This window comes from Carassius auratus, linkage group LG44F (genome assembly GCF_003368295.1).
Source record: "Carassius auratus strain Wakin linkage group LG44F, ASM336829v1, whole genome shotgun sequence".
Taxonomy (NCBI): domain Eukaryota; kingdom Metazoa; phylum Chordata; class Actinopteri; order Cypriniformes; family Cyprinidae; genus Carassius; species Carassius auratus.
The window spans coordinates 5,500,473-5,517,827 of NC_039298.1; the positions used below are offsets into that span (position 1 = coordinate 5,500,473).

General features: G+C 38.3%; 1 long non-coding RNA gene across 1 annotated transcript; it reads left to right on the forward strand.

The window, feature by feature from the left end:
• The first annotated feature begins 10,495 nt into the window (after positions 1–10,495).
• On the forward strand, positions 10,496–17,136 carry LOC113068396 (uncharacterized). Its single transcript, XR_003279535.1, has 4 exons — positions 10,496–10,653; positions 11,722–11,808; positions 12,620–12,671; positions 16,138–17,136. It is a non-coding gene; the product is annotated as an uncharacterized LOC113068396 (long non-coding RNA).
• The last annotated feature ends 219 nt before the right edge of the window (positions 17,137–17,355 follow it).

Genomic DNA, 17,355 nt, shown 5'->3' on the forward strand with positions numbered 1-17,355 from the left:
AAAAACTACATTCACTGAATGTAATAAAAAAACTAAATATATAAAAAAATCGAATCGAGAGCTTGTAAATCAAATCGAAACGGGACATCTGAATTGATACCCAGCCCTCGGCAGCTCCCTATTCTCCTTTAATGAGCTACCTAACTGTGGCACATTTATGCAAATACATTCTGTGCAGGTCATTCCAGGCAATACTGTACTGTCCCTTTAAGCATTGTACTGCAAAATGTTCTCTCTTGATGGTCCGCAAAGCAGCAGAACTGTCCTGAGCTTCCTCGCTGGGGAAAGACAGAATTTGTAAAGGAGCAATTCTTTCCTGCGTGCCCTTGAAATCTATTGACTCTCTCATTTTTAAACATATATTCTCATGGCATAACGGCCTTTAATGTGGATCATGCATTATTATAATGGCATTATGTTTGCATGTGACCTGCTATGTGATTGTGACATGTTTCATCTGTGCAAAGCTGCATCAGCTTAGACCCCTGGAGCACCGGCCCCTTTAAGAGAGGTTAAAAGGGCCCCATCAAATGCTCTTACCATCTCGCGCAGCTCTCCAAGATTAATGCTGCCAATCACATTTACAACATTCTTTTAACCTACACAGAAAGAATGTGACTTGCAAGATGATTTTTACTCCCCTTAAGTTATTATAGTTAACTTTATTTTAATTTTGTTTCATTTTATTCTCATTTTAAAAGATGTAATGTTTTTTTTTATTATTAAATATTAAATGTAATGTTTTTAGTTTAATTTCACGGGAATCAATCTTTTTATTTTTATTTTTATTTATTTTATTTTGTCTAATTTCACTTGTAATCTACTTTTTTTATTTTAAATGTATTTATTTATTTGTTAGTTAGTTAATTATTTATTAATTTCACTGTTCATATGATTTTAATTAAATAATTTCATCATATCATTTGTACTCATCCCCAACAGTAGGTCAGTATTGTGCTTATGGGTCAGTTTTCGGATGACCATTTTTATGGTCATCCTTGAACATATTGTAGGCCTATTGAATCTCTTTGAACTGTAACTCCACTGCTGTCCTGGAGAGGGAGTGATAATGTTGTGTGACTGTTGAACACGATGGCGTGTGATGCAGTTCTCTTTAGCTCAGCAAGTATGCAGTAAACACAGACATTCATGCATCTTATTGAATAACTGGCATAAAGATATATATATTGCATAAATGCGTGCATCAATAAGCTGCATTGTAGACATGTTTTACACTCCCTCCCCATATATATATATATATGTATACTGCATAAATATATATGTTTACTGAATCTATACTGATTTTACAGAAATGCTGAAATGCAATTAAGTGAGAAAAGCTGCTGCTGAGGCTGAATTAGCTAATGACTCCGTGCAAGCATTGACTCCATGAAAAACAGCGACGTGTTTGTCTTCATTTAGCCCCCTTGTGTTTAATACAGCTCATGTGTCAGGCTAATTCGGGCATGTAATATCAACTTTAAAAATCAATTTACTGCCAGATATCATGAGAGGTTTTAAATGACCCATGACTGCTTGTATCATCGAGAGCGCTGTGTTTAATACTCCAAAAACACAAGAAACAAGGGAATGCGGAATATTTTGCTGTCAAAAAATGACCCCGTAGCTCGAAAGTTATTCGCTCCGAACATTTCGAAATTGTGATTTGTTCAAATCAGGGATGTAAATGACTCAAGCTTTGACAGCTCATGGGATCAAATGTAATTTTGTGGCAAAAAGAAGCCATATACTTAAGTTTAGCCAGTGCGGGGAGGCTGATCCATCATTAGGGTGTTAATCAAATGTGCAGACAACTGCAGGCAGCCATTCTTCACCACACACATGACTCTGACAACACAACAATCCAATTAACAATGCAAATGAACATACTGCATTTATCTTTTCTCTAGGTCAGCGTCTCTCTAGACTTTGAGATAGGGCATGTGTTTCAGACATCTTTGCCGCACACCTTCAGGCGATCACTGACCGGCATTAGTCTGTTTTGTTAATGAAAATGGCTTTTTGACTAAACTTGTTCTTCTATGGCATCACTTCCATTTGGAACCTTTATTTTTAGGAGTTTCTAAGATTAATTATTTTTACTTTAGCTCTAATATGCCCACTATATTTCTCAAACTTGCTCATGTAAGCTATGTGAGGGGGTTGAGCGGTTAGCATGCTAGTTTTGCTGCAGTCATAGTCGTAGATCTAGCCTCCTTCAAAAAACAAGGTCAGCTGAGAGGTGGACGCTCATTGAATTCCTGCTCTCTGTCAGTTAGTTAATCCATTCAGCTGGTAGTGAGAGGTAGGGATGGGATGAATGAGAGAGGGAGAGGTGAAGGGGCGCTCTGATGGGGCTGCAGCTAAACTCTTCTGGAGGACAGCTGGCTCTGTCAGGCCAGAGCGCAGAGCGGGAGCTGCAATTGTACACAGATGGGTTTTCAGTTTGAGATCTGAAGATCAATCTCAGTGACCTGGTAGAGAATAGATGTGTTTTGTCTATTTATGTCTCTGTTAGTATTGCTGTTAAGTATTCCAAGCTGAATTTGCATTAGTAACAGTCAAACGACTGCCAAAAACTCCACAGAGCACAAATTAAATGTGTTTCTTCAGCTGTAGGCACTTTTGGCTCTGTGCACATTTAGGAAATGAAATTAAAAACATGCTTTTCACACTCTGAGTAGTTTATGAAATTTGTCTATTAACAACATCAACAAGATTCTGAAATGGAACTGACAGTGGCGGAATAAACATTAAGGATAAAATGGCTGTAACTTTTGTGCTGATATGGCTAGGAATTTTATAGCTAGTATTTTACACTACTGGACCAGGCCTGTAAGAATTTTTTTTTTTTATAAGTTTATACTTTTATTTATTAAAGGTTGCATTCAACAGATCAGCGGTGACAGTAAATACTTTTACATTGTTAAAACATTGTTCTATTTTAAATAAGTGCTGTATTTTTTTTTACTTTCGACAGATTCCACAAAAAAAACGTTTTCAACATTAATAATATTAAGAAATATTAACTTATTAGAATGATTTCTGAAGGATCATGTGACACTGAAGACTGGAATAATTGCTACTGAAAATACTTGCCATAACAAGAATACAGTTAATTTTAAAATATATCAAAACAATCTTGTGGAGAGAAAGAGACTTCTTTCTAAAACATAGAAAATGAATAGTAGTGTATTTATGCTGTAGTATATACCGTATGTACAATAGTTTTCATAATTTTTTTGATTATTTGACAAAATAGGTCTTGACTATGATACGTGATGAAATTAAGTGTTTTACCATTACTGTTTTCTTCACACATCATGTCTTATCACGTTTCATCTCAAGCATACACTTACAGACACTGTTGTCTCCTTGGTAATCAGGTACACTAATTATTGAGTAAACTTTATTATGGCAGAATTGTTCATTGTGCAGGACATGATGATTTGATGGCTGTAATTTTCACATATTAAAATCAAATGTTTATGTCACAGTGTTTAAATCATCCTGAAGTATCAGTTCATCCAGTGCACTCCTGGCTGTGGACAGTTATTGTATGCTGGTGATGAAGCTGCTCCCGTGGGTTCACAGCCAGCTCTAATCCCAGAGCCGTGCGCAGGCGGAAGGGGACACTCTGACAGCTGACTCAGAGAGCGTCAGGTGAGGAGAGGGGAAATGTGATCACCAATGTAAAAGGGCCCTTCACTCATGTTTTATTTATCAATGGAGATGCCATTACTGCACCCAGATGAAGGAGATGCTGGTGAAGGCATTTCTATCTGTGTCAAAGTCAGCACAGGATGCTCAGCCGAGAGACGCAGAGCACCAGCAGGACTCAAATGCTGACAGGTGCATGTGTACAAAATAGTTGTGGCCCAATATGAGTAATTTTTATTATGTTTTAATGGGCAATGTTGATAGCAGTATGGCTGAGTCTGGATATAATGATGATATATTAAACAATTAATACTATATGTGACCATAAAGCCAGTCGTAAGTCGCTGGGGTATATTTTTAGCAATATCCAAAAAAAAAAAACATTGTTTTGGTTCAAAATTATCGATTTTTTTTTAATGCCAAAAATTTTCTACCGTAACTATAACAAATCTTAATTTTTGCTAAGAGCTTCATTTGGACAACTTTAAAGGTGATTTTCTTAGTATTTTTTTTTTTAATATTGTCCCAAATATTGTGCCAAATATTGTCCCATAACAAACCATACATCAATGGAAAGCTTATTTATTCAGCTTTCAGATGATGTATAAATCTCAATTTCAAGAAATGTACGCTTATGATTGGTTTTGTGGTCCAGGGTCACATATATATACATTTAAATAAAATATTTCTTGGTGTTTTTTTTTTTAATCAATAAGACATGTTTAAATAATATATAAACATATGTAAATACATTACTATGGCAAGTGTATGTACTATTTTTTTTTTACACAACATGTACTAATACTTTATCAATAAATATTTGAAATACAAATGTCTAAATTGCCAAATATCACATGTGTAAGCCATACCCATGAGATCTAATAAAACGGAGAAAATTTGTAGCATTACATTTCATATAATTAATATATCAATTTTTATTGTTTAAACACGTATTTAATGCAATATAAATTTTCTCAAGAAATATTTAAATAAAACACAAATGTCAAAATGGCGAAATATCAACTTAATTCGATTATTAAATTAAATGAAATTTTAAATAATAAATAAATAAATATTCTTTGTTTGCTATTTCTCACTTGCATGGCTACTCAAGGCTATACTTATCTGAACAAACTTTGTATTGCAGCACTATTCACGTTACTGTTTTCCTAGGATGAATTGCTGACAATGGATTCTCATTGGTAAGTCGGTTTGGATAAATGCATCTGTAAAGAGAAATGTAAATATAAAATATGAATGTGTATCACTTGTCCACAAAAGCATCAGGAGGTGTATTCATCCAGGTTTTGTCTCCATGATGAGCATCTTTATTTGATGTCACAGTTGAGAGAGAGGAAAATAAACACCATAAATCATTGAAACGCCTCAGTGAGGATGTGAACGTTTTAGGATGTTTCATTAATACTTCCCCAACCCCCCCAAAGTATGATTTGAGATTTTTTTTTTTTTTTTTGGAGGGGGTGGGGGTGGATTTGGAACGGTTGGTCTGAACGATTTGGAAAGCAAACTGGAAAGTGCGCTCACAGCCATGCAGATGTGCGAGATCAGCACAGAGTTTGTGCTCGAAAGCTTTCTGTCCCACTGGGCAAACTCACAGGTCACCAATCAATACAGTTATGATGACATCTGCCATTTGTACCAATCCTCCTCAATGGCTCCCAGTGCGGCAGCCATTTATATATTCTCCAGAGGTCATGGTCTTGTGAACTCAGCGGACCTGACTCACATTTCACTGCTAGTTATATATGCTATATATAATTTTGTATGTGACGAATAAAAATAAGAATCTTGAATCTTGAATCTTCTTGACACCAGTGCACTCAGGGTCATGTATTTCCCATATTTCATAGAACGGGGGAAATGTAACTGTTCAGTGGGCTTTCTGCAGTAGTTTCTGAGGCACTTGTAGTAAAACGCTTTCGGACTCAAACATCAAGCTTTACAGAAAGAGAGCAGGAAAAATCTACTGCAGGGTTGCAGCTCCAGCTTTGCTGATGCAAAGAATTGCAATTGATTTACTGTACATGGTGCAAGTCAACCCTCTTAAGACCCCCGCCTCTGCTAGAAGTTACTGTAATGTCAGATCTCTCAACATGTAAGTCAGGATTTAGAACATATGGCAAATGGAACATGAAGCCTCAATCATCCTGATTGTCAAAATGCTTCGTGGTCTGTCCAATATATTGTTGCACACTGCTGGTAATGTATCTCTCTAACTCCCAGACAGTTGACCTCCTGGTTGCAATGGAAGCAACGATACACCTCAAACACCCCCTGATCTGGTTTCCCAAGATCCTGGTTTTGTATTTCAGTTGTTTGTTTCGTCACCATCGGTACAAATATTTTCTCACAGCCAGTCTTTCATTCAACATCCATTGTTTTTAAATTCACCTGATGAAATCACCCATGTAGCCTTATTGGGCAGATCTGGGCCACTGTCAGTGGCTAAGATGGATGGTGTCCGCACTACAAGCATAGCACGCTTTAGTTTTAAAAAGGGTCACCCGTTTAATCTGATGGAATTGAGGTAGTTTCTAGCCCCCAACCTCTTAATATTCTCCCCACCCTTTTTTAGGGAATGTCTTGACCAGCTGCTGTTGGGTAAAGTGGGGGCGTTGGGGGGGGGGTGTATGGGGTGGATGATGAGGCGCACACTGACCCTGGAGGTTGCATTCCCCTTTAAAAGTCACGGCACACTCTGATACGCAAGGCTCATGCAGGAGCTGCTGCGGCAGTGGGAGAACACTGCTGAGCTGTGCATTTTGTACTGCCAGTGAGCGCGCAGAGAGGAGGAGGGGGAGCAAGAGATAGAAAAAGAGAGAGAGAGCAGGAGAATGAGGCAGGGAGAGAGAGCGAACAATGTCATTTCATTCAGCAGGCAATGCTGCAGTCAACTTTACTCCACCGGAGGAGAAGACACGGCCGCTTGTGCATCATCCCTGCAAGACCCGGAGGTGAGTGGAGCCTGAGTGCGTATGTGGAAGTTTGTCTTTTTCTACAAGGATAGAGGACGCATGTTGAACTTTTCAACTCTACACGGGGGGTTCAGCTGCATGGGATGTTTCTGTCCGATTGCAGAATTATTAACTCACCTGCTCTTAGGTCTTAAAGGACCAGTTTGCATTGACCTATATGATTAGTGATCTTCTGCAGTCAGGCTACTGATACTTTAGTTGTCATCTCCTTAACCAATACCGGCCGGTTGTATTTATCAACTTAGTACACGCAGGTGCATGCAGAATACCAGCCAGCAAGAGCACTTAGCAAAGGAAGAATAGATGCACTAGATGGAATTAGGATTAATATCAGTACAGAATTGATGCCTGCAGACATAAATAAAAGATGTAGGCCAGACCTTTTCAGCTTCTGGGTGCTTTACTTTTTGTTGTATCGTTTAGCTTAAAGTACTGAAGATGCAGTTGATCTTGCAGCCAGAATGCCAGGAAGCGAAAGAGTTAAAGAGCTTGCAGCAGATGGGAAAGTGGAAGTAATATTTTCGGACGGCCTAGGGAGGACAGAGTGCGGTGTGTGAGTGTGTCAGCTAGCAACTGTCACCGCCATTGACTCTTAGAGCTCTCGGACAGAAGCTTTTGACAGGATGGTTTAGTCAGGTGCATAAGGGTCTCGGCTTCAAGTGTGTTTATGAACGTGTGTTTCACACTCACGGATGGATGTTGCAGCACTCTTATTTCAAGCGTCCCATCTGAGAATGAGAGAGAGTGACTGAAATAAAGTGGTGGGGGGACTCATATCTCTTTCACTGCAGGTCTTTTTCAGCTTCAGCTCACTCTCTACTCAACTATATATTACTAACATGCTTGAACATGGGAAATGCGGCATATTTTTGAGACTGTTGGAATTCTTGTTGGTTACAGTTTGACCACCTACATGCATGAGCATCTAAAGTGTACTGGAACTGGAGCGCAACATTTATGTTTATTCCACCTATCACTTTAAAATGTAATTGGGTTATGTCATAACACCTTAATGATTTGTGTAGGTTGCAAGTTGAACGTACCATTCATTACCGGCACATGAACTCAGGTTATGTGCATAGCCCATCCATCCCCATTGAATGTTACAGAACAGCCGCGGTTGCCTATATTGCAAGCTATATGGCAGGATTAGATCTGTATACAGCAGGAATGCAAGCAGTGATATATCACTGTCAGATCTGCTGCCTGACATCATTAGCAGAAACTGCAGTTTCTCATGGCGCTCACCAAAGGGGGGTGGGGGGGGAGGTCGCTGCTGCTCAGCCAAAAAGCGTATTGCCGCACTCACCTGATGTTCTTAACACCCATCCTCCCATCTCCTCTTACTCTTTCTCCTCCATTCTCTCCAGAGATCAGCTTCGAGGTACAGAATGATGTGAACGCACCAACCTTACTGTTTTTTTCCCCCTCAAAAACGACTACTTTTTCTTCATCACCATTTCCTCCTGAAAAGTTACAGATGGAGAGGAACGAGAGGGAGAGCGCATACCCTGCAGTGTCCTGCAGCACAGTTCCTGCAGTACTGCCAAGACGTGGCAGCAGCTGCAGCAGCAAGAAAGACAGGCAGCTACACTGTCACGTGGATGATGAGATAAAGAAACAGAGAAAGCAAGGTAACGGAGAGATGATCTTAGAGGCTATTGCTCTTGTCTAGAGTTTGGCAGCCTGGAGTGTGGATATGCGCTCCTGACAGGATGAGAGAGAGAGAAAAGATAGAACAGCTAGTTTAGCCTGCTTACTCCACCACCTCCCCCCACCGAACCTAACCCCCACCCCCCAACCCAGTGGTGCATTGTCCCGTACTAGTGCTCTAGTTCCGATGATGTAATCAATGCAGCAAGCTTTGATCTTGCTGGAGTAAGGATTCCACGCTTGCAGTCCAACCTCTCGTAGTATTGCAAGTGTACTTGCACATGATGTTCAGGGATTTCCTCTATTTCAATGGCACAGAATTAAGTGCCATCCGCTAAGCTACTTCTCATACTTCAACATTTCAGGTTCATGAAAGGATTTTTCTGATGACTCAAATGAAACGAGGCTCCAATGCAGCAGAGAGTAGGCCAGTGAGCGCCCTCTAACAGCCACTGCAGCATCTGTGTCTAATAGGCATCAGTCAGCTCTGACACACTCACATGCTCTTGTAAAACCAATAGGTACTATACATGTCAAGCATTCAGACAAGGATGGAAAGAACAAAATGGGGCGAAAAAATCAGAAGAGGGATAAATGATAAGGATGAAGGTGAGCCACGGGACTGCGTCAGCTGATAGAAATGGAAACGCTGACATTTATGACTGTTTTTTTTTCTTGGTAAGGTCATCAGTCTTGCACTGCTGCAATCCAGTGTAGTGCAGTCCTAGTACTGTAAAAGTGGACCAGACTGCAGAGAGAGAAAGGGAGAGAGAGAGAGAGAGAGAGAGAGAGGCCACAGTGTTACATTTGCTGTGGTGCTGAGCTGTGCTGCTGCACTGCAACTCTGCCTGGTGATGAAGTTTCTCTAGAGCGCTGTGCTGTCTGCGTTACTGCTCTGGTGCCTTACTTTAATTAAGGGATTGTGTTTAATTGCTACATAAATCAGTGATGGCTAATGTCTGAGAAATTATTTTGGGGGATGCGTATTCCACTAAGGATTCGGGTAAGTGTAAATATTTCTGTAAAGGTTCTTTGTGAACATTTGATTCGATTTGATCGAACTAGATTAGCCAAAATATTGCAAATGTAAAAATATTTGAAATGCTATTTTTTTCAATCTTTTTTTATGTTGTCAAACTGGAGGGAAAAAAAGTAATTCATTGAAATTATCATTTTTATTATATACTAAATATTTTAAATACTTATTTTATATGTATATTATAATTATGAAAAATAAAGTTAAAAGCGCATTACCAATTTAAATGTATTATTACAGATAGTATTTTTTTATATTTCTATTTTAATTTATAACTTCTGTTTTTGTTTGGTTAAAAAATAGCTTGAACCTCTTAAGTAGAATAGTACAGGCCTTCAGTTTGAACTTTGGTGCAGTAAGAATTGGCCACCAGGGGGAGAAGTGCAGGGCCCTTTAAAATCTCCCTCAGGGAACAAACTGAACTTGCTGCATGTCATTGACAAAAACAGATCCCCTTTACTGTACACGATTAAAAGTTACTGCATTAAGTGAAGACACTGATCTCATGCTGTTTTAAATGAAAACCTAGAGAGCTTTAATAGACGTATTAATCGTACTACAATTATCTTATTTTATCTCTTGAACTAGTTTCAGCTGAAATATATTAATTAAAAAAATAAAACTATTAAAACAGCATAGTGAAATATATATTTTTCCTTTCCTGCTTTATTAAACTTATTTTGAAAATATACGAAACAAGGTGAGCATAGTGAAATATTACCATTCAAATTTTAATGTGGCAAATATTATTCACGTGTAAGCTTATGTTATACTTTGAACTTTAATCCCACTTGTGTGAATGAGTTGAAATGCTTGTGTACACAAATAATTGTACTTATGACTGAAATATAGTAGGTTTAACACTGTTTATAATAGCCATCATGTTACTGGCATAATTTTTTTTCAGTGTGTCTGTATGTAATATATATTGTCTGAGTCACTTATTCATGTGTTGTTGTATTGTGCAGTGAGTGTCTGTACATGCTCCTGCCTGTAAAGACAGTAGGCCTACAGTGACCTCTGAGAGAGAAGTAGGTATCTCAGATTTGTCCTGTCACCTCTGATGAAGTCTTCTCTTCTGTGTTTGCTCCTCCTCCAGTTTTTGCTACTGAAGCAGTAGAGCAGAGGGCGCTGTGCAGAGCAACAAGAACATGTCTTGACTTGTACCAGCTTGTCAAAAGGGAGTTAAGGCTTGTGGTCAGCACCAGTAACTGTATTTGCAATTTCATCCAAATGACCGGCGAGAGACGACAGCAGCATACCATCCACTGTAGAATATATGGATACTAGGACAAACTGAACTGAAGGGTAAGTGTGTCACTTCTCATGTGTAGCTGGTGTAATAATAGTAGTGCTTTTAGTCCAAACGCCGTTTTGCTATAATTACACAGCATACACTTATTTTCTTAATTCTAAAGTATTTAGATTTTTTGTTGCTGATGATTAAAAACACATTAAATAGGAGAAACAAAACTGCATGAGAAAAAAATGTACTGTGTTTATAGAATATGTCAGAATATATCTTGAATTAAGTTGATTTTTCTTACGCCATTGGCATTTTTTATTGTTTTAAGCATGAATCTAACAAAATGTAAAGTTTATGCTTAAAATGAGTGGATATATATATATATATATATATATATATATATATATATATATATATATATATATGTGTGTGTGTGTGTGTGTGTGTATTAAATATGTTTAGATATTTTAACGAAAAGCTGAATATATATAGGTATGTATGTAGAAAATATTTAATCAATATTTTAAATAAAAATACAAAGATTCAGAAATATTTTTGCAGTGTAACTGGCTACAAAATCAGTATATCTGTACAAAATGCATTGAAGTTTTAAAAAACTATTTGCCTGTGAGGTCGATTAAATGTATAATGTTTACTTGTTTAGAAGTACTCATATTTCTACTGGAAAACAAGACAAAATATGGATACAGATATTATAGAGAAAGAGAAAAAGATTGGTAAAAATATTTTAAAAATATTTAGCAGTGTAATTGGCAACAAAATATATTTATTTTGATTCATGAGCTGCAGTGAAGTTGCTATAAAAGTAAGCTTCTCCATCAAACTTTGTCAATGTCAAAGGTCAAACTTTGCCAGTAATTGTTTTCTTTAAGAATCACATTCCTTCCACCTGTGTGTCTAAATGATTTTCACAGATATTATTGATAAATTGATAAATTGTTCAGTGACCCTGCACTCATCACCAGTGGTGCTCCAACCTCCATCCGTGAACAAATACAAATAGTGCTGATTGCTTAAAAATAGAGAAAATCGAACTAAAGTAATATGTTATTCAAACACATATATGAACTGACTGTATAAAGAGGGTTGTTTTGTCTTTAATTGAACAGTCTCAGCGCTGGATATCCCTTCTCTGGAAGATCCCTGACTTCACCACGGCTCATTGGTCTACTGATGACATGACCCTGAGAAAAAAGGTGAGAGGTTTTGCCTATTTAGTCTTATGGACTGTCTGGCGTCTGTACATTTATTTGGTGGCAACCAGAGTGATTACTTCCGTGAACCAGTGGTTAACTCACAAGCACCTCTGCTGTTGCCAGAAGCATCAGTGTGCTGATAGTAATGTATTTCACTGGCTGAAAGGTGGGCTGTGTGAATTATTAATGCTTTCTAGCTCTACAAATAGAGCTTGCATTGATCAACATTCCCTTGAGTAAAGTGATATTGTTCAGGAGTGCAATGTTTGCACTTTGTCTCCCCATATAGCCTTGCAAAGACTTGAGGTTCTAGCTTTTTTTTTCACCTGTCAGCCCCTATGACTTTTTCCAGTTTTCTTCTTTAATTTTAAAATTTTTGCTTTCAGTACTGTTGATAGTGAAATGTGGTGGTCCTCACATGTCTATAAAAATGTTGGCCAATTTTTTGTAATTCTTCTTCTGAAAAAAAAAAAAAAAAAGCTACCAAACCAGTATCAGAACTAAATAAGTTCCAGTGACTTAACCCTACCTTGTTTATTGTAAAAACATTCTATTTTTATAAAACCAAAGTACCAACTACTTACCTAAAATCACAGAGGGGAACTTGATGGCACAGAAATAGTTTAATTAGCCAAATAAAGGAATTTTTGAAGTTTTGCTCAGTGACATTCAGCAGTACTTTCCCTTTAAGATGATTAAGTCAGAGGAATGAAATGACTGCAGTTCTATAGACAGAGTGACACAACCGTGGGAGAAAGAAGGGCAAGAAAACAACAGCGCAGATGGTGGTATAAAAGTGCTTCTGTTACAGAAACGTATCCAGATGTCCTGGAGAAGATGAGAGACCCTGTGTCAGCAGTGAGGTGAGTGTCTGATCCTAGTTATTCAATATGTTTAACTGTCCTTGTTGATATACATTAATCTTTCTCAGATTAGTTTCAGTTCTAACTTTAGCTGCATTCTGATTCTGACAGTCTGACATTATGAGATTTATCTATTACATATGTTGCCTAAAATATGGAATATGGGGGGGGGGGTGAATATTTAAAGATATAGTTCACCCAAAAATGAAAATTCAAAAAAGTGTGTGACTTTCTGTGGAAGATATTTTGAGAAATGTCTCTGTGTTTTTAGTCTATACACTAAACAGTTTGATTACCAACATTCTTTTTGTGAACGTTTTTAATCCAAACTAGTAAATTATGACATACTGTAATTCTTATTTTGGGGTAAACTATCCCTTTAAGAGATGCTATATACATTAAATGCATAGATATGTGCTCCTCCACTACTGGTTTCACTCCATTTAATAAAATTTTTTTTTTACATTTTTTAGACATTCAGATCTTTCTGGTTCACTTAAACATGTTACATAGTTGTGCCCTCTCTGTATAAATTCAGGCAAACTTTGTGACCTGTAAGCACATGAATTCGATCTGTTAGTTAATGCAGCACCCTGTGTATTTTGGTTCTGAATTGTGTCAGAGGTGTACAGGCACATGCCAGTGCCAGTTGGCAGAAGTGTGTGTATGCGTGTGTGTTTTTCCCCTGCTTCCTGTAAGCCTGTATTAGAGATTACATCAGGCCCAAAGCAGCCAGGAATTCCTGCCATCATGTGGTCTCAGCAAGCCGTCGGCCTCACGAGACAGACACAGGGACACAACACTGCAATTTAGCAACAGCAGCAGAAACCAGATCACGAGGCGTGTGTTTGTGTATGAGTGTGTGTGTGTGGGCATGTGCTTTTACAAGGCCCTGCATGTGATATAATGATTTTCTACATCTGTGCTGATTCGGGTGGCACACATTCCGCTTTGCTCTGATTCTAAAGATCGTCAGACAGCTGTGTGTTCATCCACGGGTGTGTGTGTTTACGTTTGTCTGTCCAAAGAGCCGATCAGATTTCCTCAAAGCAGCCTTCAGATGTGGTCTAATGATACTTTTGTCTGACAGAATTCAAAGCCTTTAATCTGATAATAAGTACCAGTGTTGGAGATGTCATTTAGCGTGCATTCTGTCATGTTATATCACGCAAAACACCATACGCTATGACGTGATAGACACATCCATAGACACATCCATAGTATCTAAAAATCCAGCCAAGCAGGAATGACAGAATGTCAAGTCAAACAGTTAATCAGTATTTTTGTTTTATGTTTAAATGTTAAATCTTTCAAATAAATTCCTCAAAATAACATTTACTTGAGAAACAAGCCTTTGCATAAGGACCCCCCCCCCCCCCACCACCACCACCATCACCACTATCACACATATCACTATTCATTTTATGGTTTGTTTCAATTTGGGTGAAATGTCAAAGAAAGGGAAGCTGCTTGAAGTTTCTTCTAGGAAAGTCTCACCCTGTTTCTGTCCCCCTCCCCCTTCAGTATTCATGTGAGGTACTGTAGCAGTCAGCGCAGGGATGTTACTGAAATAGTCTCATAATTACAGGTGTGTTTGCTCAGACTCCGATAACGCCGAGGACACAACGGAATACTGTATCAGCAGTTGCTGTAAAAAGGCTTCACTGGTGCCTCTCGCTCAGACTGAAGAGCAGGGAACGAAGATAATATCACATTCACTACTTAGCCCTTTCCTGACCTCAACCTGTTTTCGTAGGCAAATGCTTATTTCAAGAGCTAACACGCATGTGTGCGGATGGCCGGCGCTCCATCATGTGGACTTTTATTACATGCCATAACTTGTCACCAAACAGCACTGCAGTAAAAAAAAAAATAGCTGGGTCACAGTATCCCTTATTGCTTCAGTATGGGATTTCGAGCGTCTGATGACAGTGACTCAGCCTGGTGTGGTGCGCAGCTAATGCTACAAACGCCTCTAGCGCATTTGAAAACCCTGATCTGATTTTACTGTCCCCGGGAGCCACACAACTGTTTTTTCAGCAATATCTTTCACTTTTTATTTATTTTTAATTGTGCCTCCACTTTTTCTTCCTCACTCTTCCGCTCTCCCCCACACACGTTAACTCTCCCACTCTCTTCTAAGCCTTCTTGCTAAGCGAGCAGAGGCCCTTCTTCTCTGGCAGAGCCCTTAGGAGAGAAGCTGCCTGCCCAAAATAGCTGCACTGTGGGGAATACCAACAGATAGGGCCTTCACACTGCTTGTGTAGGTAAACAACAAATCAGGGACCGGGCTGACCAACCCCCACCACCACCACCCCCCATCATCTCACTCTGTACAACATATGACAAACACATGCTAACGTCTGTGCTCTTTCACACACATCCATTCTCACAGTTTCTTACAGGCACATATAGGCTGAACCCTTTGAACCTAGATTCCGCGTTTATTTGAGAATAAGTGAGTCACAGCTCTATTTGCGGTGTAGAGGGTGAGCATAGTTCATTTAGTAATAAAGGAAGGTGTGCTTTCCCCTCCCTGAGGTGTGGCAGCCTCTCAAACTCTCTCTCTCTCTCTCTCTCTCTCTCTCTCTCTTTATTTTTTGTAAGAGTTGAGTCTTTCTTGTTCAGATGTAAGCTTTAGAGGCTTGTTTACATTGGAGGGACAGCATTAGCAAGCTAGCATTACTGTCGTATACTGTAGTGTAGAGAGAGCTCTACGTCAGTGTATCCTCAGGGTTTGTTTTTATCTTGTGATTATTGAAGGTAAGTGTTGTGGGTTCTGTCATAGGTTACTGCTGAATGCTTACCTGGAAGTCGATGCCTTTGTGTGTCACGCAGTTATGATGAAATTACATCATATGGGACCTGTGGATTTTTGGTACTTTCTATCCTCAGTTATACAGTCATCATTGTCCCTTTGTACTTTGGTTTTCATTTACGGTTTCATTTATCAGTTACACTGCTAAAAATACTTTTGTTTTCTATCTTATTTCTCTATAAATATATATGTGTGTATATGTACGGTATATGTGCATGTGTGTGTACTACCTTTTCCAAGTTTGGGTTCAGTGAGTTTTTTTCTGAATAAAAATAATACTTTTATAAAGGAAGGATATATTCAATTGATTAAATTTAACAGTAAAGTAATTTTTTATGCTTTATTGTTTTACTTTCTCTCTCTCTCTCTCTCTCTCTCTCTCTCTCTCTCTCTATATATATATATATATATATACATATATAATATTTGTTTTATTTATTATTATGGTAAACAAATATATATTTTATATATTGTAAATTGTATATTTTGACCTAAAAAATGAAAAGAAACAAACACATACTGAAGGAGATTTTTTTCTGAGGCGTGAATGCTGTCATTCCCTGTGTTACGTCACACAGTTCTCTTTTCACTTGCAGCGGTGGTGAGGTGTAATAAACTGGAAGTATGAGATGTTTTCTGTGTTTTCAGGAGACCTCTCACCTACCCTCATCTCTTGGAAAGCAAAAGCAGAACAAAGACTTTTTCTTTAAGGGGAAATCTACCGCTGTCCCCGGCTGTCATACAAGTACTGTGTGTGGACATTCCATGAGCAGAGTATTAAAGTGTCCAGAGCTCACCCGGCCGCAGGAGACAGGAGAGTTATACGAGGAGCCTTTACAGTCACCGACAGCTGATAGTGAGAGATACTGAAGTGATGGAAGAAAAGAGAGCAAGTGAGGGATGAGGGCCGCTGCTGTGAGTGGTTCTTTGGCAGTGTCTTAGCTGGTTGTTGTGTGGAGTGAGAACGAAGCAATCAGCAAGTATACTGCCGCAGAAACTCGTCACCTTGGGAGGCCCATCCAAACGACCCCACTCACGCACTCAGCTGCCCACCCGCGCTCAGAGGCTGGTGAGAGAGACGACTAAAGAGAATTAATTTCTGAACTTCTCTTCCCATTCATTCTTCTTTTAATTGTGAGTGTCAGCTTTTGTTTATTGGCAACGCTGCTTGAACACTCACAGCGACTTGAGAATTTCACGTGAAAGACTGATTCATGCTTACGGTATGTTGGATCTTATTTTCCGTGACATTGTAGTCATAGTTTAGATCAGTCCATTTGTTTTCTTTCTTTCATTTCCATGAGATCTGGAGTGATTCAGTCAAGTGTTATTGTGAAAATCAGCTGACTAGATTTCGCAGTTTCAGTATTGCCATGACATGGTGTGGCCTGTTTATATTTGGCCTACGTAGCTTGCAGTCCTGTGACATATTCATATTGTGTTATGGTGTGTTTATTTTGAAATTTGCTAATGGACCAAAACACTAATCCTAATTATTAACCAAAAATACTTTTCATTCTGGTTTGGAAAAAAAATGTAGAAAAAAGTATTGGGAAATGGAATATATAAATATATGTGCGTGTGTGTGTGTGTGTGTGTGTTTAATAACAATATAAAATGTTTTGTTATATTTGTATAAATTAATGTTTATTTGAAACTTTTTTTGTAGATTGTATTTTAATAGTAATTAAATATGAATGCATTTTTTTCCAAATAACAGTAAAAACAAAATAAGAATTTTTCAAATGTTGTCGTTATTGTCATGTTTTATTTCTCTATTTCTAAGTTTAGTCTTTAAAGTGGTTTTAAGTTGAGTTTCATTTTCAGGGAATTTCATTAGTGTTGGGGTTTCAGTTATTAATCATC